The 27,212-nt window shown below is 53.8% G+C and overlaps 1 long non-coding RNA gene across 5 annotated transcripts; it reads right to left on the reverse strand.

The window, feature by feature from the left end:
- Positions 1-3,137: 3,137 nt before the first annotated feature.
- On the reverse strand, positions 3,138-19,683 carry LOC131500782 (uncharacterized). 5 transcript variants are annotated; one of them, XR_009256459.1, is made up of 3 exons: positions 19,389-19,683; positions 7,621-8,028; positions 3,138-5,160 (listed from the first exon to the last, which is right to left on the reverse strand). It is a non-coding gene; the product is annotated as an uncharacterized LOC131500782 (long non-coding RNA). The 5 variants fall into 5 exon arrangements; XR_009256457.1 differs by lacking the exon at positions 7,621-8,028; XR_009256460.1 differs by lacking the exon at positions 19,389-19,683 and having other exon boundaries at positions 7,656-9,209.
- Positions 19,684-27,212: the final 7,529 nt, after the last annotated feature.

Consider the following 27,212-nt stretch of genomic DNA (forward strand, 5'->3'; position numbering starts at 1 on the left):
AAATGGATGTGCGTGTGTGTGTGCGCGCGTGTGTGTGTGTGTGTGTGCATGTGTGTGTACGTGCTGAGATGGACCTCAAGTCTGCGACCCAGGCTTGCCCCAGCGTTGCCAGCAGTGGGTGGGCAGACCAAGCCAATACCCTTGAGAGGAGGGAGGGAAAAAGGGGGCGTTCTCATTTTTATCATGAAAATCTTGGTACACAGGCGTGGGGTATACGGTACAGTAACCCCCAGCTACCCACCACCCACCTCCAGCAATCCCACCTCTTGGCTGATCTCATTCTGTCTCTCCTCCCTTCCCTTCCGCCCTCATCCCAGATACTTTGAAGCACATTCCAGACATCAACCGTTTCTTTTGCAAATATTTTAGTATATGACTCAAAAAAAAAAAGGGATTTTTTTAACCACCATCACCCCTACGAAAACAAACAGTAATGCTTTCATATCGGCAAATATCCGGTGTTCGGATTCCTCTGGTTGTCTCATGAATGTTTTTGTCACAGTTGGTTCAAATCAGGACCCATATAAGGTCCATACGCTGTGGATATGTCTCTTAGGTCTCTCTTAATCTGTAGGTACTCTCTTCCTCCCTTTTTCTTCTCTGGCAATTTATCTGTTGAAACAACTGGGTTGGTTGTCCTGTGGCGCCACTTACGGAATGAGTTTTGCTCGTTGCGTCCCCGTATTGTTATTATATGCATTCTTCTCCCCGCTATCTTTCTTTCTCTCCCTCCCTTCCTTTCTCTTTTCTTTTCTTTTCTCTTCTTTTCTCTTCTCTTCTTTTCTTTTCTCTTTTCTTTTCTTTTCTTTTCTTTTCTTTTCTTTTTTCTTTTCTTTTCTTTTCTTTTCTTTTCTTTTCTTCCTCTCTCTTTTCTTTCCCTCCCTCCCTTCCTTAGCAAGCTCCTGGAGTCACGACACGAGCCACAATCAAGAGTCGGACGCTTAACCAGCTGAGCCACTCCGGCCTCCCTCCCAGCTGTATTTCTGATAAATCCCTCGTTAGAGCTAGAAGCTCACTTAGATTCATGTTTCGTTTGGTGTGTGTGTTTGTATGACTACTCTTCAGTGGCTGTTTAGTATTTCCCTTTGAAGGCACATAATGTCTGGCTGCCCCTCTTTGTGGTGTTAGCAGTCATTGATGATGACGGTCTGGGTCGACTGGACCTTATAAGATGGTGGCATACCAGTTCTGTCCTTCTGTCTTCGCCTATTAGCTGGAACACTTCCATAAAGAGAAACTTGCCCTTATCTACAGTCTGGTTACTGCCAGGTAGATATCGTTCATACCAGAAACGATAAGTGCTTGCTTCTTTCCCTTCACTTGACAGTTTTCAAAATAATGAGTTAGTTCCTCAGTATCCTCCAACGATGACAAAGGAGTTGCTGTTTTTCTAGGTATCTTTGTGAACCCATAGATTTCGATGCAAATGGCATGTTTTAACCCGTTGGAGTTACTATTCCTATTGATATCAAATGGTCCCATCTGTGGCCAGTGGGAGCCTCTTCACACTGTCCCCTGCATCCTTTCTGATGCGACCCCAGAAGTCTCTGACAGCTCCACACGATCTGGGTGACAGGATGTTTCCAGGCTCATTGTGCACACTTCCTGCCTCACACCTGCAGTCGGCCATATTTCCACAGAGCCCTGATCTCCGGTGAGAAGTGGTGTTTAGAGACTATAATGTGGGTGCCAGGAGTGCTGATAGCTACTGAACTGGTCGTTATTTAAAAAAAAATTTTTTTTTAATGTTTATTTTGAGAGAGAAAGGGAGGGAAGGAGGGAGGGAGGGAGAAAGCACACAAGTTGGGGAGGGGCAGAGAGAGAGGCAGAGGCAGAGAAGCCCAAGCCCAGTGCAGGGCTCGAACCCACAAAACCACGAGATTGTGACCTGAGCTGAAACCAAGGGTCAGACGCTTAACTGACTAAGCCCCCCAGGCGCCCCCATACTGACACTTCCAATTCAAATCTGGGGCTACAGGAGTTTTACTCTGTCTCTCTGATCTTACATTCACCACTCCTTTCTTTCATGACAGTGTGACAGAGCCTGCTTCTAAAAGTGGAGATCTCTGTTGTGTCTCCCCTTGAGCAGGACGCTGAAATCTTTCCCCTCAGACATGAACCCGAGCTCTCTTTGAGGAGGGTATTTAGAGGTGGTTCAGGGGAGCCCACGTCCAAGTCCACCAGGGGCCACGTTCTCACGGGAGATGAACCAGCTCTGTCCACCATCCCTTTGTGGATCCCCTCACCTAGCTGCTTTCAGTCCTGCCTGCACACTTGAATCGTTTGGAGACTTATAAAAACCCCTCCCGGTCACATTTAAGTCGGAATACCTGGGGCTGGAAACCTCTGATCCATAAACCAGTCCAGGTAATTAAAAAAATAATATATTTTTTTATTTTTTAGAAAGAGAGCAGGGGAGGGGCAGAGAGAGAGAGAGAGAGAGAGAGAGAGGAAGAATCCCAAGCAGGATCCACACTCAGCTGGGAGCCCGACACGGGGCTCGATCTCACGACCCTGGAATCATGACCCGAGCCAAAATCAAGAGTCAGACGCTCAAACACCTAGCCACCCCTAGTGCAGGTAATCTTAACGTGCAGCCAAGATTCAAATCACTACTTTAGCTCACCCTCCTTGGCCAAAGGAAGAGAAGGAGGAAGTCAGGGGCAATGATGGAATAGTGTTGCCTTCGAAGATCATTAGCTTGGGTCCGAACCGTGGTACTCCCAGCTTGTGCCCTTGGAATCTTGGGAAGAACACCCACCACTAGAGCTTTCTGCAGTACTCAGAATGGTCTCTATCGATGCTGTCCAATGTGGCAGCCGCGAGCCACATTGAACTAATTGCTGATGCAACCCAGGCTGGGAATGTGTGGATTTTTAAACTTAAAAAAAAAAAAATGTTTATTTATTTTGAGAGAGAGCGCGTGCGCACGCAAGCGAGCAGGGGAGGGGTAGAGAGAAGGAGGGAGAATCTCAAGCAGGCTCCACACTGTCAGCGCAGAGCCCGACACGGGGCTCAATTTCACAAAACATGAGATCATGACCTCAGCCGAAATCAGGAGTCAGATGCTTAATCGACTAAGCCACCCAGGCGCCCCTAGAGATCACGTATATTAAGCTCACGGTGCACACAAGGCATTCAGTAAAATGCCCGTTTATTTTCCTTGTTAACATCGGCCTGTCGCTCTTTAAAAAAACAAAACGAAACAAACTTGCCATGAAAGTGAGCGCTCAGCAGCACCCTGCCACCAAGACGAAAAGTTCTAAGCGGTTCCACAGGACCTCCTGGAAAACATTCCTTAATTGTAGAAGTTCAATTGCAGCAGGACGTTATCAGTTGCAAGGGCTGTATTTCATTACAGATCTAGCCGCAGCTCAATAAATTAAGCAATCACTCAAAATAACATGTTGCTTTAATCCCCTCTTGGAACAATTTCAAGTTGTTTGGTTTCATATTAGCACAGCGCTTGAAAGGAGACTCACGTTGGCCTCGTTTCTTGTTCCTCAATTCATCAGCCCTTCTCCGGATAGGTCTTCGCGCGACCAGCAGGAGGGAGCCGAGCCAGAACTGCTTTTTTATCAAAACCCGGAGCGTTTCCATCCTCTGGCCTTTATGTGTGCCACGGCTCATTCGCTAAAATTACTGGCGGGCTTATCTGCAGCGAACACAGAAAGAGACACCTCTCAGCAGCCAGTTCTGGACGTGAAAAGCAAACTTGCAGGGGCTTTTCTGTTCCCATCTTCTCCCAAGTGGTTGGTTTATAATCTCACAGCAGAATTTCATTTCTCCTAGAAACTTGGCACCGGAGGTGTCAGCCAGGGAACATATTTGTTTGTGTAAATTAAAAGAAGAATATGTTTTGACCATATTTAAGTTCTAACTGCACTAAAGAAATAAATACTGAGCTGCACAACGCTTCTCCCTGCACGGTTCTGGCTCCCCTCCCCAGACTCTGCCTTTGTTTATAAAACCCAAGCTGATGAGAACTCTGAACAGGTTATCATCCCGGAAAGCTCAGGGGCCACGTCCACCTCACCCGGGGCCACGTGGGAAGCCCGCGTACCTCACTTGCGACTTGCTTCCCCTAACGGACTGTGCCCTTGATGGGGCGGGTGAGGGTGCGGAAACAGGCACCCCGCGCATGTGCTGTGGATGGGCACCGGACAGCGGCTGTCGGAATTAGAAATGCACATATGCTCTGGACTGAGAAATCCCGCTTCTAGGAATGTATCCTAGGAGTGTACTTAGACCCGTGCCAAAGAGAGTGTATGTTATAATGGCAAAATCCTGCCGTTAAGTGAAATGCTGGCCGGTAGGGGACAGGTTACGTATGGTGCAATGCTAGAAGTCATTAGAAAGAATGGGGTGGGTCTGGGCTGTCACCTCTTCAAGATACATTGGAACGCCCCTGGCTCTCTCGACGTTATGAGCAAAAAAAAAAAAAAAAAAAAAAAAAAAAAAATTCACTTGAACATGGCTTGAAAATGTATGGAGATTATGCAAACTGCATACAGTGGCTACTTTTTAGAAAGGGAAATTAAAGGGAAATGGCCAAGGGGGTCCTTCATTTCCCACATTTTTCTCTTCTGTACTATTTTTCTTGCCATGAGCATGGTATTATTTTTACAATTTGGGGCAATGACATAACATAGTGTATTTAAAACGGTGTCCAGGGGCGCCTGGGTGGCTCAGTTAAGCGTCAGACTTCCGCTCAGGTCATGATCTCGCAGTTTGTGAGTTCGAGCCCCACGTCGGGCTCTGCGCAGACAGCTCAGAGCGTGGAGCCTGCTTCAAATTCTGCATCTCCCTCTCTTGCTGCCCCTCCGCTGCTTGCCCTCTTTCTCTCTCTCAAAAATAAACAAACATTAAACAACTGAATAAGATGAAGTCCACACTCAGGCACAATATAAAAGGGTAATACTCTTTCCTTACATTTCTGGCAGGCCAATGGAGTAGTGGTGGGGATCCTTGCTTCTCTGGCTTCTTAATGCAAATAATCTGTGGTGGGCTGCATGGTGGGTCCCAGAGAGATACCGGATACGTCTACCCTCCCAGTCACCGGAACCTATGAACATTACCTTGTGTGGCAAAAGAGGTGTTTAAGTCAAGGATCTGGAGATGAGTTTATGCTGGATTATCCAGATGAGTACTATGTGCCTCCTTAAAGAAAGAAGCGGAGACAGACACAGAGTTAGAAAGCCTGAAGACGGAGGCAGAGATTGGAATGATGGGGCTATCGGCCGAGGACGATGGGAGCCACCAGAAGCTGGGAGAGGCAAGGTACAGATTTTCCCCTGAAGCTCTGGGGCGGGGGGGGGGGGGGGGGGGGGATGTGACCCTGCCAGACTTTGGACTCCTAGCCTCCAGGACTGTGAAAGACTCCATTTCTATCATTTTAAGCCTCTTGGTTTGTGGTCATTTGTTACGGCAGCCCTAGGGAACTAACACCACGCCTGCTTTTCTAACGCCTCTAAAATGCATGAAGGAAGCACAGAGGTATTTTAAGAAACAAGTTTGGGGGCGCCTGGGTGGCTCAGTAGGTTAAGTGTCTGACTCTTGATTTCGGCTCTGGTCATGCTTTCAGGGTTCATGGGTTCGAGCCCTGCGTCGGGCTCTGCGCTGGCCGTGAAGAGCCTGCTTGGGATTCTCTCTCTCTCTGCCTCCCCTGTTCATGTTCTCTTTCTCTTTCTCTCTCTCTCTCAAAATACATAAATAAACTTAAAAAGAAAGAAAGAAACAAAGAAAGAAACAAAGAAAGAAAGAAAGAAAGCCTGGCCTGTGTGTTTAGGGGGAACACAAAAGATTCGTTCATTCACAGCACGGGTATTTCTTGAGCATGTCCTTGGTGACAGGCCCGGGTCTAGGTGGTGAGGGGACAGTGGAGAACAAAGATGCCTGACCTCCTGGAGCCGGTACACATCCCTGAGGTGGGAGGGATAGTATGTAAGATAAATGGAACATAGAGAAAGACCCGTGGTGGTGGAGGGGGCCAAGGAGAACAAGAAAACATGGAAGGAAGACAAGTGTCCAGAAGGGGGCTGGGGCACGGGGAGGTGACACTGGAGTAGAGCCCTGAAGGCGATGTGGGCAGGAGCTGTGTGTCCACCTGAAGGGAGAGTATCTGGCAGAGGAAAGAAGCACAGAACTTGGCCCCACCTGTGACCCAGTGGTTGGACCACAACGAATAGGAATGAACTGCCCTTTCTCCCCTCAAGTTTCCTTCCCCACCTCCCTTCCTCCCAGGCTTTCTGCCTGCCTACTGTGTGCCCGCAGCTGGGGGCCCAAAGATGTCCAGGGTCCCCAGGCTCAAGAGGTGGGGGGAGGGGACAGCCCTAAACAGATCACCACAAACAACATGGCAGGCATCGGAGCTTGGCCAGGATAAGCTGCCTGCCCGGCCCATGGCGGAGAGCAGGGCAGGGTGGGGAGGAGCAGTGGGTGTGTGTTGGAGGCGAGGTTGGGGAGACCGAGGCGAGCAGGAAAAGGGTGTGACTTCAAGTCCAAGGACGTAGCTCTGATCCAGTGGGAAACTAACCGGTGCGTTGTGGCGGTGCCTCGAGACGTGCCTGGGGGTTGTCGTATTCTCAAGTACAGCAGGCACACCTGGGGGGGTGGGGGGAATGAGTTCCGAGGATAACCCACCCCTGTCGGTTTCACACAATCCACCAAGGGAACAGTCCCCACGTCCCGAGTGGGGATGCTCTGGGCCGCACAAACACCGGAACTGATCTGAGGTACAATCGGAGATTCGCTACTCTGGCAGCTGCGATGGAAAAAGGGCAACGCTGAGCTGCTCCCGGATCCGGGACCCGTCAGGCTCTGGGGTCAGAAATTAGCGCCGGACTCTTTCCGTCCTCCCCATCCCACCCCCTCGCTCATGTCTCCCTCTTGCAGCTTATTAACTTCAGTCTCTGCGATCGCGGGTATCTCTGGACGCCAGAGAGTGGGGATGAGGCAACTTTCCCTCCAGGTCCAGGTAGGAGGAGCCTTGTCTGGCCTCGCTTGGGTCCCATGACCCCACGCGGACCGCTGGTGGTCAGGCACAGAAGTGGGCCGCCGTGATTGGCCATATTTGGTCACGTGCCCATGTTTGGCCCAATTACTACAGTTGAAGGATGGGTGACGGCCACCTTCGGCCATATTTGCACATGGCGTCCGGTCTGTTGGCAGAAGGCGGGAAGCAGGTGCTTGCAAAAAACAAAAAATAAAAAACAAACAAAAAACCCCAAGAAACACAAGACCCACAAATAACAACAACAACCCCCCCCCCCCCGGGGGCACCCAACCCCTCCGGAGACATCTGCTGGCTGTGCTGCTCCTACCTTGACTCTGCCGAGAATTGCCTCAATCCTGGGTCAGACGCTTTGAGATCCACTCCTCTGTCCCCTAGCCCCAAAGCTGCCTGCGGGATTTACTCAGACCTGTCGTAGGTCTTTTTGGCTACTGCCATTATGTTACTCTGATCAAATTAAAAAAAAAAAAATTTTTTTTTTTCACCTTTGGTTTGCGATGGCCTCTCCTGCCCCTATAGGAGCCGCCCGTGTGTTGAGAGGGGCATTGCTTGACCCACAGGTGAAGGTGTAGGTGGAGAACGGAGTGCGTGGGTGAACGTTCACTTACTGCACGTGCCGCCGGAGGAGGTGCAAGGTCCTTACCTGTTCTTTCCTCAAGGAGTCCCTCTCTCGTCCCCTGGCCCCCCTTCCCAGCCGTGTGGTATACCCTCCGTGACAGGGCCCTGGTGGCATGAGGGCCTCGCTGGGCATCACCCAAACACACCCTTGGGGGCTTCGAATCTCTCGCGGTCTTGAGTAAAGCTGATACGTTCCTGGGTTGAGACGCGAGCGCGGGAAATCCGGTTCATTTGGTCGGTGGAGCTCTTTGGAGCTGAGAGGGTCTGGGGCGCCATGATTGGCTGCCGGTGTCCGCCATGGCCACCTACCTCGAAAGGGCATCCCGGGTCCTGCCGCTGCGCTGGACTGTTTGCTAACCAGGGGGCCTCTGTTCTTCAGCCGGAAGCCCCGTCACCCACTGTGAGATCAGGGGACACTCAGGGTCCAGGACAAAATGGCGTGGCTTAAATAAAACAACTGCAGGCTCTTAGGGAGGAAGGCTTAAGGCCAATGGCTAATTCTTTTTTTTTAAGTACTTATAACCCACAAGTCAACTGGGGTCATCTTATTTTTGGAGATTCCAATGGAATAGGCTTGAACTCTGTCCCACGTGCCACTGTCTCCCACGTGGGAGACCCAACTTTCCTTGGAAACGTCCCAAGCCTTGGAGGTGAGGGGTGCTTAGGTCTCTCCTAGGCACCAAGGCTCTAACTTCCCGTGTCTGATGAACTCATTCTGCCTGGGCACCCTTTCGCTGGCCTCCTGGGGACGTGACACAGACGGTTGCACAAGGCCTATGTTTGCTTTAATGCTCCGATGTTGTCATCTTGAACTTCTTAATACTTTGTGAACCAAGGGCTCCACATTTTCCCTGTGCCAACTATGTAGCCAGTCCTGCTTTTCTCAGGAGCTGCTTCCTTTCCACCCCACGTCGACCCACTAGGGACCGTGCCCCAGTCCGCACATTCTCCCCACTTCCGTCCACACAAGGATGTGGGTGTAGGAGGCTCTGTTGGTCTGGGACAAAAGACAAGCGCCGACCTCTCAGCCAAGGGAGCAACCTCAAGTCAGCACTTGAATTGGCTTTGGAACTCTTCAGAGAGTCACGGGGCGGGGGGGTGGGGGGCAGGATGGGAGGCAGATGAATCAGAACTGGCGAAGGTTGGTACTTGGTGGCCCTGGATGGTGGGCCCGGGGTGCTCCTTACAGCATTTTCCTTCCTTTGAGTATATACTCCTTAAAAGGCTAACCGCGCATCTTCCACGTAACCCGGAAAATGCCACCTGTAGGTATAACGCGGAAGAGAAGTGACCGTGACAGGGCACACCCATGCACGTGTGGCAAGCTGCGTTATCCCTAACAGCCAAAACGTATGAACGATCCAGATGCCCGTCAGCTGGCAGGTGGGTGAATAAAACGTGGATAGCACTGGGCCACAAAAAGGAATGAAGTGCTGCCGCGTGGACGGACCTTGAGAGCGCGATGCTAAACGAAAGAAGCCAGTCGCAAAGCGTCACGCCGTGTGTGATTGATAGGAAATGTCCAGAACAGGCCATCGACAGAGAAGAAAGTACATGAGTGATTGCTCAGGATGCTGGGGGGGGGGGGGGGGGGGCGGCGGGGGTGTGTGTGGTGGTGGCAGATGCTAAATTTTTGGGTGATAAGAAGGAACTCTCTCTCTCCTGCACCCTCTCCCTGTGCACGCGCAAGTGGCCGTCTTCCTTTCAGTCACCTTCTCGTGCCTTAAGATGTTTTTCATTCTATTTCCCAGTCGTACAGACTTCAGAAAACGATCTTCTCTGAGGAGAAGTTCCTTCCACAGCCACAGTGCCCCGCTGAGGTGTCTTTCTAAAACTCTAACACTTTCCTCTTCAAAAGTTACTCAGTCACAGCTATTAAAATCACAATTTTAAAAGCCCCCCCCCCCCCGGGTGTTCTGTTATGGCAGTCACTAATAATTCCTAGCAGTTGTAAATTCCAAGAGCTTTGTGATTCCCTCAAGAAACGAGAGGCCGACTCAGTCTCTCCAGAGCCAGGGGTCTCTGACCGAAAACGTAACTCTTAGCAGCCGCACAGGTAGGGAGAGAAGGTGGGAAAGAAATGTTGCCAGGGCCGAACCCGAAGGCAGGTTTCGAGTCTGAAACAGAGACGGGCTGATCGCAGCCTGTGGACCAAGTTCAGCTCATGTCTGTTTTTGTAAATAAAGTTTTATTGGAACACCCAGGCACGTCTGTTCTGTATCGTCCACGTCTGGTTTTTTTGTCCTAATGGCTGAGTGGAGTAGCTGGGACACAGACCACGAGGCCTGCAAAGCTGAAAATATTTAGTGTCTGGCCCTTTAGAGACAAAGTTTGCGGGTCCCGGGATGGGAGAGCCAGGCTTGAACCCCAGCTCATCACCTGCTGGGTGTGTGACCTTGGACAGGTCAGTTCCTCTAAGCATTTCCTCATCGGCAAGCTGCGGACAGTTGTGCCTCCTTTTCATGTTGCTTGGGCAACTAAAATGACTTCATATGTGTAAAGTGCCTCGTATATATAAAGCCCATATACATGGGTGGTTATGTTATTTAGAAAAGGAAGCTGCTAACTCCTCCTTTACAGGGTTATCTGCAGCAATGGAGATAATGCCTGTGAAAACAGTTGGCGAAAACATATGTTTATCATTGTCATAAATATCTTAAAGGCTTTTGAGATGTGCCTGGGTGGCTCCGTCGGTTAAGCGTTAGACTTGGGCTCAGGTCTTGATCTCACGGTTGGTGAGTTTGAGCCCGGCATCGGGCTCTGTGCTGACAGCTCGGAGCCCAGAGCCTGCTTCGGATTCTGTGTCTCCCTCTCTGACCCTCCCCTGCTCGCTTGCTCGCTCTCTCTCTCAAAAATAAATAAATATTAAAAAAAAAAAAAAACATTTTAAAAAGGCTTTTGAGATGATTCCTTGCTTCTTAGTAATATTTATAATTTGAGCTTTGAGGGTATAAAAGACCTGTAATAACAGAGGAAAAAGGACCTTTAATCCACACATCCAAACCCTCTCATTTAACAATCCAGGAAACGGTGCCCCCTGGTCCCCAGCTGGGACTTGAACCTGCCCAGAACTAGAACCCGAGTATTTTTTTCAACTGAACTCTGCGTCTTCCCCAGTAACAGATGCTCAGGAACCCAGGCCCCCCACGTCTCTAAATATTTGTGCCGCGGCTGAGCTCCCCGCCAGAAGCTGTTGAAGGCGCTCTGCTACAGAGCGTTGGCACACGGGTTTGGGACGGGGAGGGGAGCAACCAGAAGCACATCCGCACCCCCTTCAGGGGCCGTCAGGGCTGGCCCCGCACCACCCACGACCTGCTTTCCTGGAAGGTGTCATTTAAATAGGTTTGGATCAGGGGCACCTGGGTGGCTCGGGCAGTCAATTTTCTGACTTCGGTTCGGGTCATAATCTTGCTTTTGTGTCCCAGGACACATTACTGACACACACATTACTGACACACACACATCTGAGTACACACGCGTGTATGCACGCCCCTTCTCTCAGATGCTGACGCCACACACACAGTGTGAAACGTCCCCCCCCCCCCCATATGGGATAATTTCTTTGCTTACTCTCCCACCTGTGCCTCCCAACTCAGCTGGGAGCCCCATGGGGACAGGGGCTGTCGGGCTCCCGGCTGTGCCTCTGGGACCCAGCACAGTGCTTAGCACACAGTAGGCCCTCAACAGACACGTGCCCAGCGACAGGAGGCAGGAAGCCGGTGTCCAGCCGGGGCGCTCTGATCCAGAATGAGCAGCTGCAGTTCTCAGAACCTCGAGACTGAGTGGCTCAAGAACTTGTTTGGGGGAAGTCCCTAGCTAAAGGCACTCCTGGCTTTTCTCACCTGGGGGTCTCCCCCCTGAGCAGGAGAGAGGCACAGAAGGGGTGCCTGCGGGCCCAGCCCCCATCCTGGCAGCCTGCAGGGCAGGGGCGTGGGCTGTGCTCTGGCAGCTGGGCCGGCAGCTGGCCGCCAGGCTCTCGGTGCCTGCCCCAGCTGGCCAGCTGGGCCCCGATGCCACCCCCCACCCCATGACACAGCAGAAAGTGAAACCAGAGTCCGCCCCTGCCTGCTGGGGCCGAGCGCCCGCTGTTTCCCTGTAAAGCCACCCGTCCGGGGTGTGGGGGGGGCGGGGGGGAGGCAGGGAGCTGGCGCCCAGGCCTGGCATGGGGTGGCCTGTCGAAGGAGTGTCCCTCCAGGCTGAAGGCACTGCTGTGGCCCCTGCCTGTCTCATGGGGCTATTGGTGAACCATGGTAGCTGCCCCATGGAGCCCTGTGAACTCCTCTATCTGAGACAGAGGGTTCATTATTGTCCCCATGTCGCCGAGAAACTGAGGCCGACAGGTTGCCTGGTGAGGTCATGGGTCGTCACGACCCCAAGATGAGAGACACATCAGAGCTCTGCGTGGCTAGGGGCAGAGGTCTCTGTGTTGGCAAGCAGGGAAGGGGTCGGGCACCCCCGAGAAGGGAAGACATGTGACATCCAGACTGTCACAGGCGGACCCCTCCCCAGATTTGAATTGGGAACCCACCCCGCTCCACCTTGACTTCTGCCCCAGGCTCAGTCAACCGTGTACCACAAAGGGCCCTTCTCCCCGTGCCCCAAATTGCAAACCAACTGCTTAGTGTAAATAGAAATGAGCTGTACAAAGAAATACCTATGAGAGAAACGTACATCCTTAGCCGGGTGCCGCTTAAAATTATTGAGTAGATCTGTGCATCAGACTCGGGAGATCGCTATTCCGAGGGGTGGGTTTCACGTGGGAGGAAATGGCAGCGCGGAGAGGTTGAGTCATTTGCCTGGGGGAGGGGGGCACAGCAGGGGTCACAAAGTGCAGGCAGGCTGATTCCAGAAACCTGTGCTCACTGTTGGGCTGTGGTCTCTCCTCCATGTCTGGGTCGTCTCAGCATATAAGGCGCGTGTTCAGTAAATATTAGTACTAACACCTTCCATGGTTAATGCCTCAACTCCCCCATTTTCAAAGCACCTTCGGGACTTGTACTGCACTTGAGCGCATAGCACTGGGTACAACCAAGAACCCCTTGAGGCCAGATCCTGGGGTGTTGCCCTCCCTTGGCAGATGGGGAAACCGAGGCAGAGAGTGGGAAAGTGACGTGTCTCGGGGAGCTGGGGAGAAAGCCAGGACCGGCCAGGGCCCCGTGCCAAGGTGAAGATCCCAGAGGCCCAGGGCCAGGCTGAACGTGAAATTTTCGCCTCATTCGCCTGGTCAAACAGGTAATGCCTGTTTCTTTTCCACTTTCCCAACTTCCCCGCCAGGAACCCCCAGAGCAAAGGCCAAGGCTGACAGTCCCCACGGCTGCCCTGTTTCCCGGGTCTGACTTCCAGCCCTCTGCCCGTGGAGATAAAAAGCATGTTTAGCAACCAATGTCTGTGCGTGGCGCCTTTTTCTCGCTCGTGGCAGTGACCAGTTCTGAGCGCTGTGAGTAGAGAAGGAGGTGTCTGGGGAGAATTGCGGGGGGGGGGGGCGTCTTTCTCTCTTCCTTTGGGTGCTGGAGGAACTCAGAGCTGCCGTCTTCCCAGCCGGCCCAGGGGCCCTGAGGAATACTGCAAGAGCAATAAGGATTTTTAGGGGCATTATGATAGTGGAATAGAAACACATCTGCCCCCAAAAGTCCCTCATTTTCCCTGCGGTAACGAACCAGCTGGGCAGGAAGTGGTGGCTCCCGGAGCACCAAGAGCCAAAACTAAAAAGGAAGAAACGTACAAAGTTAGAGCAAATTTTATACAAGCCAAAGCTTTCACGGTATGCGGCGGCTCCACCCAGGCTCCCCCAAAGGCTGACGATTATTGGCTGGTAATTGGCTAAATGTGTCTGTGTGCGGCGGCTTCGAGACCGACGCGCCTCCTCTGTGCCCGGAAAACCAAGATCTGGAATCCCAGCGCGGGTCATGAGGCTCGTCCCCTGACACCAGGTGACTCCCACGACTCGCCCGTGACGTCTCTCCAAGACCCCGAATGGTTGATTACTCCCCACTCTCGTTACTGATCTAAGGAAACCATGGATCCGTCAATACCTCCTCGCGGGGACTGTGGGAAAGGTGGTCAACTTGGGAACCTGCAAGGAAACATGCGGGAAGGGAGCAGCTGTTTCCAACCAACTGCAGGTTGAAGGCTTGGGGAGGGGAGCCTGCTGGTCATCACTGATGGGACACAAGGCGGGGAGAATGCCTGCTAAGATCCGGGATGCCACCTCTCAGGTCTGGCCGCTAGTGAGTGAGGACTGGGAAGTCCAGGGCAGTGGCTGCCCTGGGGCCTGTGGCCTTCAAGGTCTCTGCAGGTGGGCCACCCAACCCGACCCCCCCCTGCCAGCCAGCACTCCTGGCTGAAAGGGTTAACCCTGAAAGGGTTAAACTCTCCACCCAAGGAGGAGGTTAAGCTGACACCCAAGGAGGAGAAGGCTGCTCTCGCAGGCTGGCATATCACACTGGGCCATCTAGACAAGAGAGGGGCTGAAAACAGCCTCTGGGAGCTCTGTCAATGGAGGCCACCTTATCACCATCAGAACGAAAACGGGACGCAAAGCCTTCCTGACACAGAACCAGCTCCCTGGGCGCTCGCTGTCTCCTTGGCACCTGCCGTGTGGCCCCGGAGCCCTGGCGGGGACCCTGGGCATCTGTGCTGGTGAGCACCCAGCCGTCTGGGCCAGGCCTGCAAGGGCGCGATTCTACACTCGCCATGTGACTGCTGGCAACCCGGCCGGATCTCTTCTTTCAAGCAGCACCTAAAATATTCTCTGGGTGAACCCGAGGCTAAATATGGCCTGGCCTACAAGTGCCTGGTCTGGACCTTTTAATGCCATCCCAAGAGACAATCAGGAGCCCACGAGGCCTTCTGGTGGCCTGGAGTCCGGTTGCTGGGGCCAAATGGGAGTCCCGTGGGACTGGTGACTCAGGGCTGGGTGTACCTTGCCTGAGCGGGCTTCCTTTCGGTGTGTTCTCCCTGGGGATGCCCACCCAGTTCTCTCTGGGCTGCTGGCCCCGCGCCGTGCCCCCCGGGCCCATCCCAAGTGGAGAGTGGAGAAGACTTCCTGCTGGCCTGCAGAAGCACAGCTCTGCCCCTGAACCTTCTAGACTCACGTCCGCTCTCTCTGCTCTCGCCCAGGCGGATTTGCCCCAAGCCCATAGGGCGGCCTCCTCTATTTCCCTTTGAGCATCTGGGAGGCCGGGCTTAGTGAAGTGAGGTACTGCCCTCAGCACGGACCACGTGGCAACGGCTGGTGAGCCCTGAGAGTCTCTGGGGAGTCCTTCAGGAGCCACACACCCCTCTTGTAGCCAAGAAATGCTGCCGGCTGGGTCCTGGGAGCAGAGACCCCCGGACACCTGTCTTGGGGCTCGTGTGGGCTCCAGCGGTGCCTCTAGGGCCACGGTCAGGCCTGGGCTGGCAGCGGTCCACGCTGTCTTGGGCAGAGATGCCAACAGGCCTGAGCACTGATCTCACGCACGATTCCAACAAGAAAGCCTAGTTTTCCACACGCCTCTGAGAACACCGCGCTGCCCGGCTGGCTGAAGACTGAAGGTAGATGCCGACTCCCTTCCCTGCGGAGGCCAGATCCCGGAGAAAAGGCTCAGTTTGCCCCCCTCCCCCCCCCTGCCCCCCTCTTCCCGTGGCTTTTTTCCCCGTGGCTTTCTTGTGACAGCGATGTACACGTTTTGTAGGTCTGTCTCCCTTTTGTGGAGTGGCGTGGCCATTCAGGGACACAAACTGGCCTTGTGGTTCCTTAAATGCAGATGTGTTATAAAAGGAAGATGATGTAAAATCAGAAACCTGAGGGTTCTGTAAACACTGACGTGCCCCCTATAACTGAAGATGCGAGGTAAGGCTGCTCTGAAGAGAGCCCCAGGGGGTGCTCAGGGTGACGGGAGGGCCCCCAAAGTTCAGTCCTTCCAAACTCTCCACCACATCCACCCTTTTGCTTGTAAAAGCCCGCGTGGCTACGGGGCCCGAAGAGTCTCTGGTTGTTTAGCTCACGTTTGCGTCGTGTTTCAGGGTTTCTTTGCACCCCGTTCCATGCACAAGCCGCAAAGAAGCCTTTTACATCATCCTGATGCCGGGCAAGAGAGAAAATTCCGGCTTACGTGAATTCTGATCAACACCATTTTCTTTTGTTGGCGTAGGCACCTCGGGGCTGGCAAACGAGTCTAAGGACCTGAGTTTGCCTCAACTTTCATCAGGCTCATTTTTATCCTCATGCCCCTAAGAGCTGTATTTATTCTCCGATCCCAATGAAAAGAGGGTGCACCGATCCACTTCTAGAAAGCCATACCTTTAGCTGGCAAGATTCTTCTTTCTGTTCTTAATATAAAGAGTGTGTGTGTGTGTGTGTGTGTGTGCGCGTGCACGCGTGTGTTTTTGGGGAGCGGTACTGGGGTACTGGGAAGGGAGAAACAGAGGGAGTGGTCCCTCACAGGGACTGGTTGGCATCACAAACACGTTTCATTCTTAAGGAAATATTCGTCACACTACCCCCTCTAAATACCTCACCCCTAGCTAGCTATACATTTCCACCCCCTTCGAAAACTTTTTGTCCCTAGGCGATGGGCTCTGCTTGTATATTGCGAAGAACTAATTTCAAAGTTGCTATTTTTTTTCCCTTCTAAACCCACACTTCTTGGTGGGGTGGGGGGGGGGGGGGATAGCAGCCGCTTCATGAAATTTCACACAGACGGGCCAAAGGAGAAAAGCCAAAATGCATTCAGCATATTCAGTGGTTACACGTTCCTTTTTTTTTTTTTTTTTTCTTATTGCTGCAGGGAGGGCAGGGAGAGGGGAGGGTGGTGGGAATATGAAAAGAAGCTGTGATTCTCTGCCGAATCACTGAGGACCTCTCACTGCAAAGTCCTGATTTATAATCTCTCCACCATACTACTTTGCCTGTTTCCAGACTCGGTGGGGGAGTGGGGGGGGCAGAGTTCGCTAAATGTATTCAGCGTTACAGGCTCGGTTTCAGAGGGCTTCGTGGAAGCAAGGGCTGTGCTCTCTCTCACAAGTGCTCGCCTGACAGCCGACCAGCTCCACACGCAGCTCGCAAGTCCGCCTGGTTCCCCGCAGCACTTCGCAATCCAGCAGTGTTAACATACGGCTTCCCCGCCCAGTTCAATGGCTCAGTATCTTGGGGCCACGTTCCCGATTCCGGCCTCGTTAATTCACGTAAAACACCCTATTTGTGGAAGTATCATTAAAGGCTAATTTGGCGAGAGATCCTTATTTAGCAAAGCAAATAGGATCTGACAGCTCTCTGGTGCGGCCAGGGCGGTGACAATTCAGCAAAGCACAAACACAATTTATGTCACAACGTGACAACTGCCCATCATTGAGCCACGCTGCAATTCTGGGCTCCTGGATTTTGTGCTGTTTCATCGTGTCCCATAACAAAGAGAAAGAGCCCGGGGAGTAAAGGACAGTTTTTGCCAAGGCCCCCAGCAGCGCAAATGTCATCTGTGTGTACATGTGTCGTGTCTATTAAACACAGAATCCTCTAGCAAGAACCTTGTGTTCCAAAGTTCTTCAGGAACAGCTCACTTGGCTATTCTGTGCAGTGGACACCTGATTGAAATCCAGGTTTGCAAGTAAATAAACTTAAGGTATGTGGGTGTCTGTATAGGTCACGGCTGGAGGGCAGGGCTGTGTGTGTAAATTAATACGACGTAATAAGGTCAGCGTTCTGGGAAGGGTATGGGTGCCCCCACCTCCCCTGCCTTGCAGAGCTCCTGGGAACCCAGTGTCCTGAGTTTCTTATAAAATGGCTTAGAGCGAGGTGGCAAAGAAATCCTGTGACTGCCGGTGGGAGCAGGCAGAAGGTTGCTCCTTTGACAAATTTGAAGACAAATCTAATGTAATTACCATTCCCAGTGTGATTCTGGGGTGTCAAACAAACACTTTGACATGACGGGAATGCCACTCAGTCCCTTCAAATCCTACAACATCTTACTAAACCACAGGGGGGAAAAAAACAACAACTGTACAATTCCCTTATCTCTCTGGCCTCCCAAGGCAAGAGGCCCTTAAAAACATAGCAGGTTCAACAAACTGAGAACACACACACGCACACACAGAATATTCAACCCACCCCCACCGTACAGCCTTTCACTTTTACCAAAAGTAGCAAACCTCCCCCCTTTTCTCCAATCAGCTTTTAGACGTGCAGCTTGGAGGTGTTAGCTCTTGGCTGGCTCTCTCCACGGGCTGCTGGGCCCGAATCCCTCGATGTTTAGAATGACCCCAAAAGCGGGACTTTGTGGGCCAGTTGGATAAAACATAAACTCATCTCGCCCTCAAAACCCCGATTCTGGGACCACAGCCTCCGAAACGGTTCCAAAGAAATGTGTTCCCCTCCACAGCTCACAGCACTGGGGCAGGCTGCCTCTGAGGCAGGATTTTGGAGAATCCTGGATAATTAAAGGAATCCTGGGTTTTCCTGCAGGGATGACAGTTGATCTCATGGAAAAGCCAGCACCGTGGTGGGAGGGATGGGGGAGGGTATCTGCCTGCCCCTTGGGGGTATCTTCTCCTTCTTCTGCTTCCCAGCCCCACTGTAAGGCCTGAAAGCTTCCCAGGAAAGACGCTGGGCGCCCAAAATGTCCCTCAGCGAAGCACAAGTGCCCCTGGTGCCGCATACGTTCCCCACCCCACCCCCCATATCCAGCTAAAGTTTAGTTATTTATGCTCCTAATTGTCCTTCATTAAAGTCAAATTTGCTGCTTGCCCGGATTGGGGGAAATGATTTCCACCTTAATAGCTCAATTAGCCTCCGGGTTCTGACAAGGCCACCCCCCCACCTTTTCTCCCCACTTGCACCCCCCTCCTTTTTCACAACTTCTCCTAAAAATAAATTATAAATATGGATGTGTCCTCAGAGGATCTGAGCGGCACATTCCAACGCTCCCCACGGTGGGGATTGGAAGCGAGAGAAAGCAGAAAGGCCACTCCCCCCCATCCCCAAATCAAAATGCCTTTTTTCCCCCCTAACTTTTGCCAGAGCAACACGGTGTGGTCTCGGGCCCTGGCACCCGGATCTGCACCCCGGAACCTAGTTTTCCCCTAACCCTCCCCCCCCTCCTTGCGCCTGCCCATCAGAAGCTAAGCCAACGTGCTATGGCCGCCTGCTCCTCGGAAGGAAGGGGGGAGCCGCCAACTTTACTTCGGGGAGGTGGTAACTCTCTGGGGACCGTCCTTCCTGCTTCTCCGTTGGTCCCCAGGGCCCGGCCCGAGCCCGCGCGGCCCGGGGCGCACGTGGAGTGGCAGGGCGCGGCGGGCGCGGACCGGCGGGCGGGCGGCCTGCTCTCCGCGCGGCATTGATATCGGGGTCACGCAGCGAGTCAGTTTCCCGCACGGGCTTTCCGGGGTGGGGGCGGGGTGGCCGCCTCTCCAAACGCCCATTAATTTCCCAGCCCCGGCATCGGGGGAGCGGGGAGCTGCCTCGCCCCATCCCACCTTCTCTCCTAACACGCCCCTCTCGGGAGCCGGGGAGGGGGCTGGGGGAGGTGGCCCAGCCCCGCCGCCTCGGGGGGCGGCAGCGGCGGCGGATCGCAGCCCAGACGAGCGTCTAGCGCCGGGTCCCCGGAGAGCCCGGCGCTGCCCCCGCCACCACCTCCCGGCTCGCGTCCCCCCTCCGCACGCCCCCCCCCCCCACCGCCAGGCGGCCACCCCGCACCCCTCCGGCCCGGGGGCCTGGGCACCCACCTGCCGCGGCCCCTGCCCTGGCGCGGGGGAGGGTGCCGTGCAGGCAAGAGGGTAGACTCACCGCCGCTACCTCCTCCGGGGGCGCAGGGGGCCCCCCGGGGCTGCGCCTTCCTGGGCTCCCGAGAGGCGTGCGCGGGGCGGGGGGCGCCCGCGGGCCCTGCAGCCTCCGCCTCGATTGGAGCCCAGCCTCAAATCCTTCACCGCGGGGGGTGGGGGGGGGGAGACTTCCAGAAAAAGATCCCACCCCTCCCCAGACAAGATCCAAGTGATGGGCGGGGGGCGTAGAAAATCCTTTTCTGCCGAGAGCACGGAGCCGACGGGGCTGCACCCGGCCTCCACGGTCCGCTGCCGCCACAAAGCCGCGCCCCCGCCCCCCCCCCCCCCGGCCCGGCCCCCCCTCCCCCGCTCCCCCCCCCCCCACGCCCTATGGCCGGCCCGGGGCGGGGGCTGGGCCGGCCCGGGGTTGGCGGCGCTGGGGAGGCGGCGGCGGCCCAGGCGGGGCGGCTCCTCCCCGGCCCGGGAGAGAGGGCGAGAGCCTGGAAGCGGCGCGCGCCCGCCTGCCCGGGTGGGGGCTGGGGCGGGGGCCGGGGTGGTGGTGGGGGGGTGCCTTCCTAGAAACCCTCGCCAAATATAGTCAGCGGATAGGGGCATTCCTAGAAATGCGGCGGCGACGTCAACCTCGACCTGTGGGGGCAGAGCCTGGGGTTCTCCAAACTGGGGGGGGGGGGGGCTCGGGGGAGGGGGAGATCCCCACTTCCAACACCCCGTGGGCCGGAGGAGGGAGCCTGGGCTGGGCCTCCCTCCTGGGGGCGGGCGGGCGTCCTCCACATGCGCTCCAGGGATCCCTCAGCTGGGGTGCAGGGTGCCTGAATGGGGACACATCTACTTGAGATTCAGACTCGCCCCCAGATCTGCTAGCCTCTTTTGGGAACACTCAGTGACAGCGCCAGCAGGAGCTTTTAGCCGGTCCTCCCAATTTTCTTCGTCCCCCCCCCCACCCCCCATGCGCAAACTGCACAAGTAGGAGCAGCGTCCAGACTGGTTCCCAGCCCTGGTGGCCACCTCTTGGTGGCCCCGAACCTGCTTGGGGATGACCGGAGTCCCTTGGAAGCCCCAGGTTTGAAACTGGACAGACAAGCTCTGTTCCCAAGAACTCCCCAAATACCAACCCACTTTCCGGCCAAAAAATAAAGTTGTGTTTTCCGCCCTCCCTGTTCCAATGCACTCTGTTGCTGTTTTCACAGCCGCTGGCCACTGGCTCTGGGAGATGTTCTGGAAATTGGAGGTGGGGCATTGACGGTCCCCTCTCCACCCGGCAAAGATCTGGCCCCTGGGGTGACACCCCACTCCATAAGCTACATAAGGTTCCAGCCGTAAGGGGGACCCTCCCCTACAGCTCAGCCCCTCCTGAAATCTTCCCCACCTGCAGCCCTTGTCCAGGAACCCCCTGATCATCATGCAAGTGTCCCCTCTTGCCCAGACAGGATCCAAATAACTGAGACATGACTTGTCCCCTTCCACTGCCCAGCCTCTTTTCGAGTAACTGTGATGGGATCGAGAGCCTCCCAGGATCATAAAAAATGTATTTGCTGTCCTCTGTTGGCCGACATGTGTCACACTCAGAAAATATATCACCCAACCCAGTGGGCCCTTCTCATGCCATCAAGGGGGTCCCAGGGACCCCAGCCAGAGGGAGTGAGCCAGGCAGAATCCTCGATTCCTTGTCTCCCAGGTGCACCCCTATCTCCTGCCCCCACTTTGCAGGGAGGAAGGGAGGAGGGGGTCCTCATTTGCAGCCACTGCACAGGACTTTGACCCACTGGTTTGTGACTCAAGTCCCTTCTCCCTCACTGGGCTCTAATTCCAGAAGCCTGGAGGACAGTGCTCAAGAAGAGGCCAGGAAGGCTGTGTGTGTGTGTGTGTTGGCGTAGGGGTTCTCTGGGTTTACTCTGGGCCGAGGGACCCCTAGGGGATAGTATTTCTCATAGCAACTTGGAGGGAAATGTGACAGAAGAGGATAGGTCAAATGCCTCTTAAGGCAAAGGGCTGATCACTGATAATCATCAGTCCCCATTTCCTCCTGAGGCCCTACTGTGTGCCAAGCATGTGACATATACTAACTTACTGAGCTCTTCCCATTTTCCAGAGGAAAACACTGACGCTTTGAGGTCAGTTGTTCCTTGATCTAAAGCTTGCTTGCCCTCTTTGTGCTAGGCCCAGAGCTGACACTGGAGCCCCTGTGGCCAACAGGTTGGGTCCCTGGCCCCAAGGAAGGCATCGTCTCCGGGAGAGACCTGAGTCAGCAGCCAGTTACCATGCTGACCCGTGTGGTCCCGGGCACGAGCTCTGGAGCCCAGCTGCCTTGGGTCAGGACACCATGAGAGACCAAAGCTGGGCTGGGGGTGTCCACTGGGACCCCCCACCCCGGTCCCACTGGCGTGTGGTCTCCATGACTGGATACTGCCATGGGGTAGGACACGGGAGAGGCTGGACTCTCCCTGCTGGTGCTTCTCATCAGCTAGGTGACTCTGCCTGGGCCTCAGCTTCCTCATCTGCAAAGTGGGAGTTATTATTATTTTTTAAAGTTTATTTACTTAGAGAGAGAGAGAGAGAGAGAAAACACAAGCTGGGGAGGGGCAGAGAGAGACTCCCACGTGGGCTCCACATTGCCAGCACGGAGCCTGACAAGGGGCTTGAACTCACGAACTGTGAGATCATGACCTGAGCGGAAATCCAGAGTCAGATGCTTAACTGACTGAGCCGCCCAGGTGACCCTGTCAAGGGGGAGTTATAGAACCTGTCTTCTAGGACTTTCACAGGGATTCAGTGAGACAAGTACCCTGGTAGGGGTATTTGGCTTTTTTTTTTTTTTTTCATTTCTTCTTCTAAATTTCTTCTTTTTATTTATTTTGTGTTTAAAAGTTGCAGGGTGAAGTACCACTAACAGAAAATCCGTCACAAAAACCTCCTAACAAGTGGAAAAAATAATAATCAGAAATGCCGCAAAAGTTGGCCCCGTTCACATATTTTCAGACTTTTACTGAGTATTTCCTCCGCTGCAAATTGGTTCTGTGACATTTATACAAGCATTTCCGGATGGCGCTGCGCACCCCAGTTCATCACGGTCTCTCACCCAAAGCTGAGAGTCCCTGGCTTCTGAAGGCGATACCTGCGAGCTCGGGAGACGGTCCATCTGAGGCGCTGCGGACGTTGCTCTGTTCCTTCACCTAAAGATCTTTCCAGGGAGGCGGTGTTCTTGCGTTTCCCCCTTCTCTTTGCTCTCACCTCCCCACAGCGTCAGAACGAGGTTTTGGAAATCCAAAACAGATTTTCTCTGTTTTTGCGCTCATTCTTAGGGGCAGGGAACCCGCTTGCCAAGTTCATAGGTAGCTCCACACTGAGAATGGGGTTTCGCCCAGGATTTTAGCAACATTTGACCAAAGAAGGGCCTCTGAGTGAGTCTGCGAGATGGTTGGTTGTGCGTGGGATTATTACCTGGAGGAGGCGATGTTGGAGGAAAGAGGAAAGAGCTGGGGGCGGGGTGAGGGGGGGTGGGCGTGGAGTCTGGGCAGCAGGTATGGCCTGTGCGAAGGCCAGACCGCTGGGGAGTGGAAATAGCTTCCTGGTGCCACAGTGGCACAGGCTCAGGGGCCTGGAGGGGCTGACCCCCACCCACGTCTGTGCACGGGGCCACAGGATTCTGGAAGCTCACTCATCACCCCCGGTCCAGGCCCTCGGAGCTGGGTGCAGAAAGAAAACGCACGCTGTGTTGGGACCAGCAGGGCCTGGGGGCAAGACCCCCCCCCCGAAGGCAACCAGGGCCCTGCCTTTACCTTGGACTTTAAAAGCCCCCTAAAAGATGTCCCCCAATCCCTTTGAGGCCTGTTCTTGTCTGTTCTGGCTCAGCTGCCTGGGACTCACGCTGGTGGCCAAGCTGAAATCTAGTTCAGCTCTGGAAGAGGCGCCAGACTCCGGAAAACACCCCACTCTCCAGCCGGAAGCCCCAGGGGCCCGCTCCAGCCCTTCTCCCAGGAAGGAGCCCCACCCGCACCCGGGTTTCTGGCCCGGAGCAGATGCCAAGGCCCAGGCCGGAAGTGCAAGGTGGCCACACCAGGCAGTGGGAGCCTCAGGGAAAAGGCCTGGATTCCTGCTACCCTGCCCTGTCTAGCCCCCACGGTAGGTGGGGCGAAATCAAGTTTTGTTAGAGAATGAATTAAAGAAAGAATGAAAAGTACTGGAAAGGAAGCAGCCGGGCTGGGACCATAGTGACGTCCCATCTGTGAAAATGTTGAGGCTCCCAAGAGGGGGAGAACAACAGGCCCTGTGTAGACCGAAAGATAAGCTGCCATTTGGTGAGACCGAGGGGTCTGCGGTTCCTGGTCTGCTGGCGACAAGCTCCTCGCCTGCTAGAGGCATCATGACACTGGTGTGTGAGAAAGGCCGGTTAAGAAAGCCTTTGCAGGGTGCCTGGGTGGCTCAGTGGGTTAAGCGGCTGACTTCGGCTCAGGTCATGATCTCACGGTTCGTGAGTTCGAGCCGCACATCGGGCTCTCGGCTGTCAGCGTGCAGCCGCTTGGGAGCCTCTGTCCCCCCTCTCTCCGCCCCTCCCCTGCCTCTGTCTCAAAAATAAATAAACATTTGCAATGGAGAGAAAGCCAGAGATCAATCGGGCTGTGACCTGGGACAAGTCCTTGGCCCTCTGGAGTTGAGTTTCAGTTAGTTTCCTGATTGCCAACAATGGGGATGTTAAAAGGATTAAATCGCCTGATTCACAAAGTGCTTGTTGGGGTCTGGCGAAGTGAGCGCTCAATAAATTGTAGCAACGATCAGTCGCTATTAAACGGGCTAGGAATAGATTCAAACCCCTGAGGGTTTCTCCCTTGTCTACTCTAAGTTGTGGTTGGGGTCCCAGGCACCAGGGACTGGGGTGGGTGAGTCAGCCTGGCCCACGCGGGACCTGGTCCCCTAGAAATGCAGAGTCGGCTCCTTGGAATCTCAGCAGAGTGGCCAAGCTGTGTCAAGAAACTGGAAGATGAAGGAGTGGAGGGGGCGCCTGCGTCCGCATAGACCTGTCTGGAACCCGCGTGACAACGGACCTCGCGACGCTCTCGGGCCGGCACCAACTTAAAAAGAAATGCTGTTGGATTTGAAGTATTTGACCAGAGGTGGTGACGGGCAGCCCACAGGCCAAGTGCAGCCCGCGGATGTGTTTCATTTGGCCCGCAGACCATTTAAAATAATAATAATAAATTTGACTTGGTGGCCAACATTTTTAAATCAGGAAGTTTCATATTTAAAAAATCCAGATTTCTGGCTTCTCTTTAAAAAAAAAAAAAGGGGGCGCCTGGGTGGCTCAGTCGGTTAAGCATCCGACTTCAGCTCAGGTCACGATCTCACAGTCCGTGAGTTCGAGCCCCGCGTCAGGCTCTGGGCTAATGGCTCGGAGCCTGGAGCCTGTTTCCGATTCTGTGTCTCCCTCTCTCTCTGCCCCTCCCCCGTTCATGCTCTGTCTCTCTCTGTCCCAAAAATAAATAAACGTTAAAAAAAAAATTAAAAAAATAAATAAAAAATAAAAAACAAAAAAAAATAATCAGATGATCAAAAGACTGGGCAATGCAGGGCCGCATTCCCACAGGGCAACAGTCGGCTGGAGCAGGACAGTGGGACCCAGTATCAGGGGAGGCTAGCTATGTGACAAGCCCAAACTTTTGGTGGCTGACCACAATACAGTTTCATTTCTTGGTCATATTATCACAGCCCAAGGAGTGGGGAGCACGGGGATCCACAAGTTCTTGAGGAACCGGGGCACCTTTTCTTTCATGGCTCTCGTATCTTCTAGGACTTCCTTCTTTCTCCGTGAACTGGGAAGATGGTGAAGGAGCCTCCAGGGAAAGCAAACCAACTAAGTGCATCGGCTAGGAAGTGTCCCACGCCGGTGGGAACCAATCATGAGGCCCAGCAGGCACCTAAGGGGGCTGTGAGTTGTGGTGCCTGGCTCAGAGACCAGGAGGAAGAGGTGGCTTATGAACGCCAGCATCTCTGTTTCAGGTGACCGTCCCGATGCTTCCTCAGCTCAGTCATGGACGTTCTCTTCTCATTGCCTTTCCTCACCCCTCTGCCACTCAGCTCTTTGGCTCAGAGGAAACGACCAGTCTTTGGTCAGAGAATAATCATGTGATACATTCCCCACCAATGAGACAAGATGGATTTGGATGTGATGCCTGGAACTGCAGCAGCCATTTTGGGCCAGCGTTGGGGTGAAACCAACATGCTGCTGGCAGAGAAGAGAGATGGTGGAAGGGACCTGTGTCCTGAGTGGCCGCATGTCGTTGCTCAAGAAATCAGCTGAGAAACCCACCCTACCTCTCGTAGTAGTACCCCCTGGTAAATGCATAATGAATTTCCTTATTTTTAAAGGCAGTTTAAGCCAGGGGAGCTGCTGTTCCTTGCAGAAAAAAGTACGCAAAGTGCTAAGGCCATATAGTTTTTGCCTGGCTGGATTCACTTAGGTCAGCTGCCTGGCCATATAGATATTTGGGTTTTGACCCCTTGACTTAAAATTCTTTCCTTTTTAATGCAAAGCTTGGCCACCCCCAAGCTTTATGGCCTGAAATAGAAATTTCTGAGTGTCTACCACGGGAGAATGCGATGTGCAACTTTCAGTGCTGCCTGGGACAACAGGGTCCCATCCAGGGCCTGAATCTCCACCTGCAGCCTTGGGAGTAAGGCCTTGATATGCCCGTTAGGGTAATGGGTGAGGGGACCGGGGAACCTAGACAGGGGAGGGATGCATTAGAAAGGGACAGAGAGTCTGAGAAAGAGAACGGATCGTGTAGGTGACAAGGGGAGAGCGGGTCAGAGGAGAGTCACCCCAGCTGGGTTGGGACAGCGTCTGGGGAGAGGCCAGAGGCAGCTTCCTATGAGATGGGCCAGCAAAGAAGAAGTAGAATTCTTAAAGCCATGGAGTTGGGTTGTTGGAGTCTCTCCCCACTCATGCTGGCTCTGGTATCTTCTGGAGGCCCACAGGGGGGCTTTAAAGGGCTGTTCAGTCCCTCTGGAGTGTGACCTTGGAATGCCACATTCCGCAAATGTCTGCATAAATCTGAGTCAGAGAAGGCTGGTTCTGGAAAAGGCCCAGGGATGGGCCATTTCTGCCTCTGCCCACGTGTCTCTAACCCTACCCCAGGCCATTCCATCCTCTGGACCCTGGGGACAGTACCTCCTCTCTCTTCTTCTCAATTATGCCATCTGTAAAGCGCAAGTAATATTTTCCTCATCATTTACGTGCCAGGCTCTGAGCCAGGTGGCCTGATGTGGGTTAGACCACACTAGACCCACTTTTTTTTTTTAATTTTTTTTTTAAATGTTTATTTATTTTTGAGAGAGACAGACACAGAATGTGAGTGGGTTAGGGGCAGAGAGAGAGGGAGACACAGAATCGGAAGCAGGCTCCAGGCTCTGAGCTGTCAGCACAGAGCCCGTCGCGGGGCTCGAGCTCAGGAGCTGTGAGATCATGACCTGAGCCGAAGTCGGATGCTCAACTGACTGAGCCACCCAGGCGCCCGCCCACCTTTTTTTTTTTTTTTTTTGCCTGTAGTTGGGAGGTATTTCAGGCTGACCCAAAACAATAGAGAATAATTTTTTTAAGTTTATTTATTTATTTTGAGAAAGAGAGAGAGAGAGAGAGAGCAGGGGAGGGGCAGAGAGAGACAGAGAGAGAATCCCAAACAGGCTCCATACCAGCAGTGCTGAGCCAGACGCGGGGCTCGAACTCATGACCCATGAGATCATGACCAAAACCAAGAGTCTGATGCTTAACTGACTGAGCCACCCAGGTGCCCCAAAACAATAGAGGATAAGTTAATAGATGCCCATAGACTACCAC

This window comes from Neofelis nebulosa, chromosome 18, assembly GCF_028018385.1.
Source record: "Neofelis nebulosa isolate mNeoNeb1 chromosome 18, mNeoNeb1.pri, whole genome shotgun sequence".
Classification (NCBI taxonomy): Eukaryota; Metazoa; Chordata; class Mammalia; order Carnivora; family Felidae; genus Neofelis; species Neofelis nebulosa.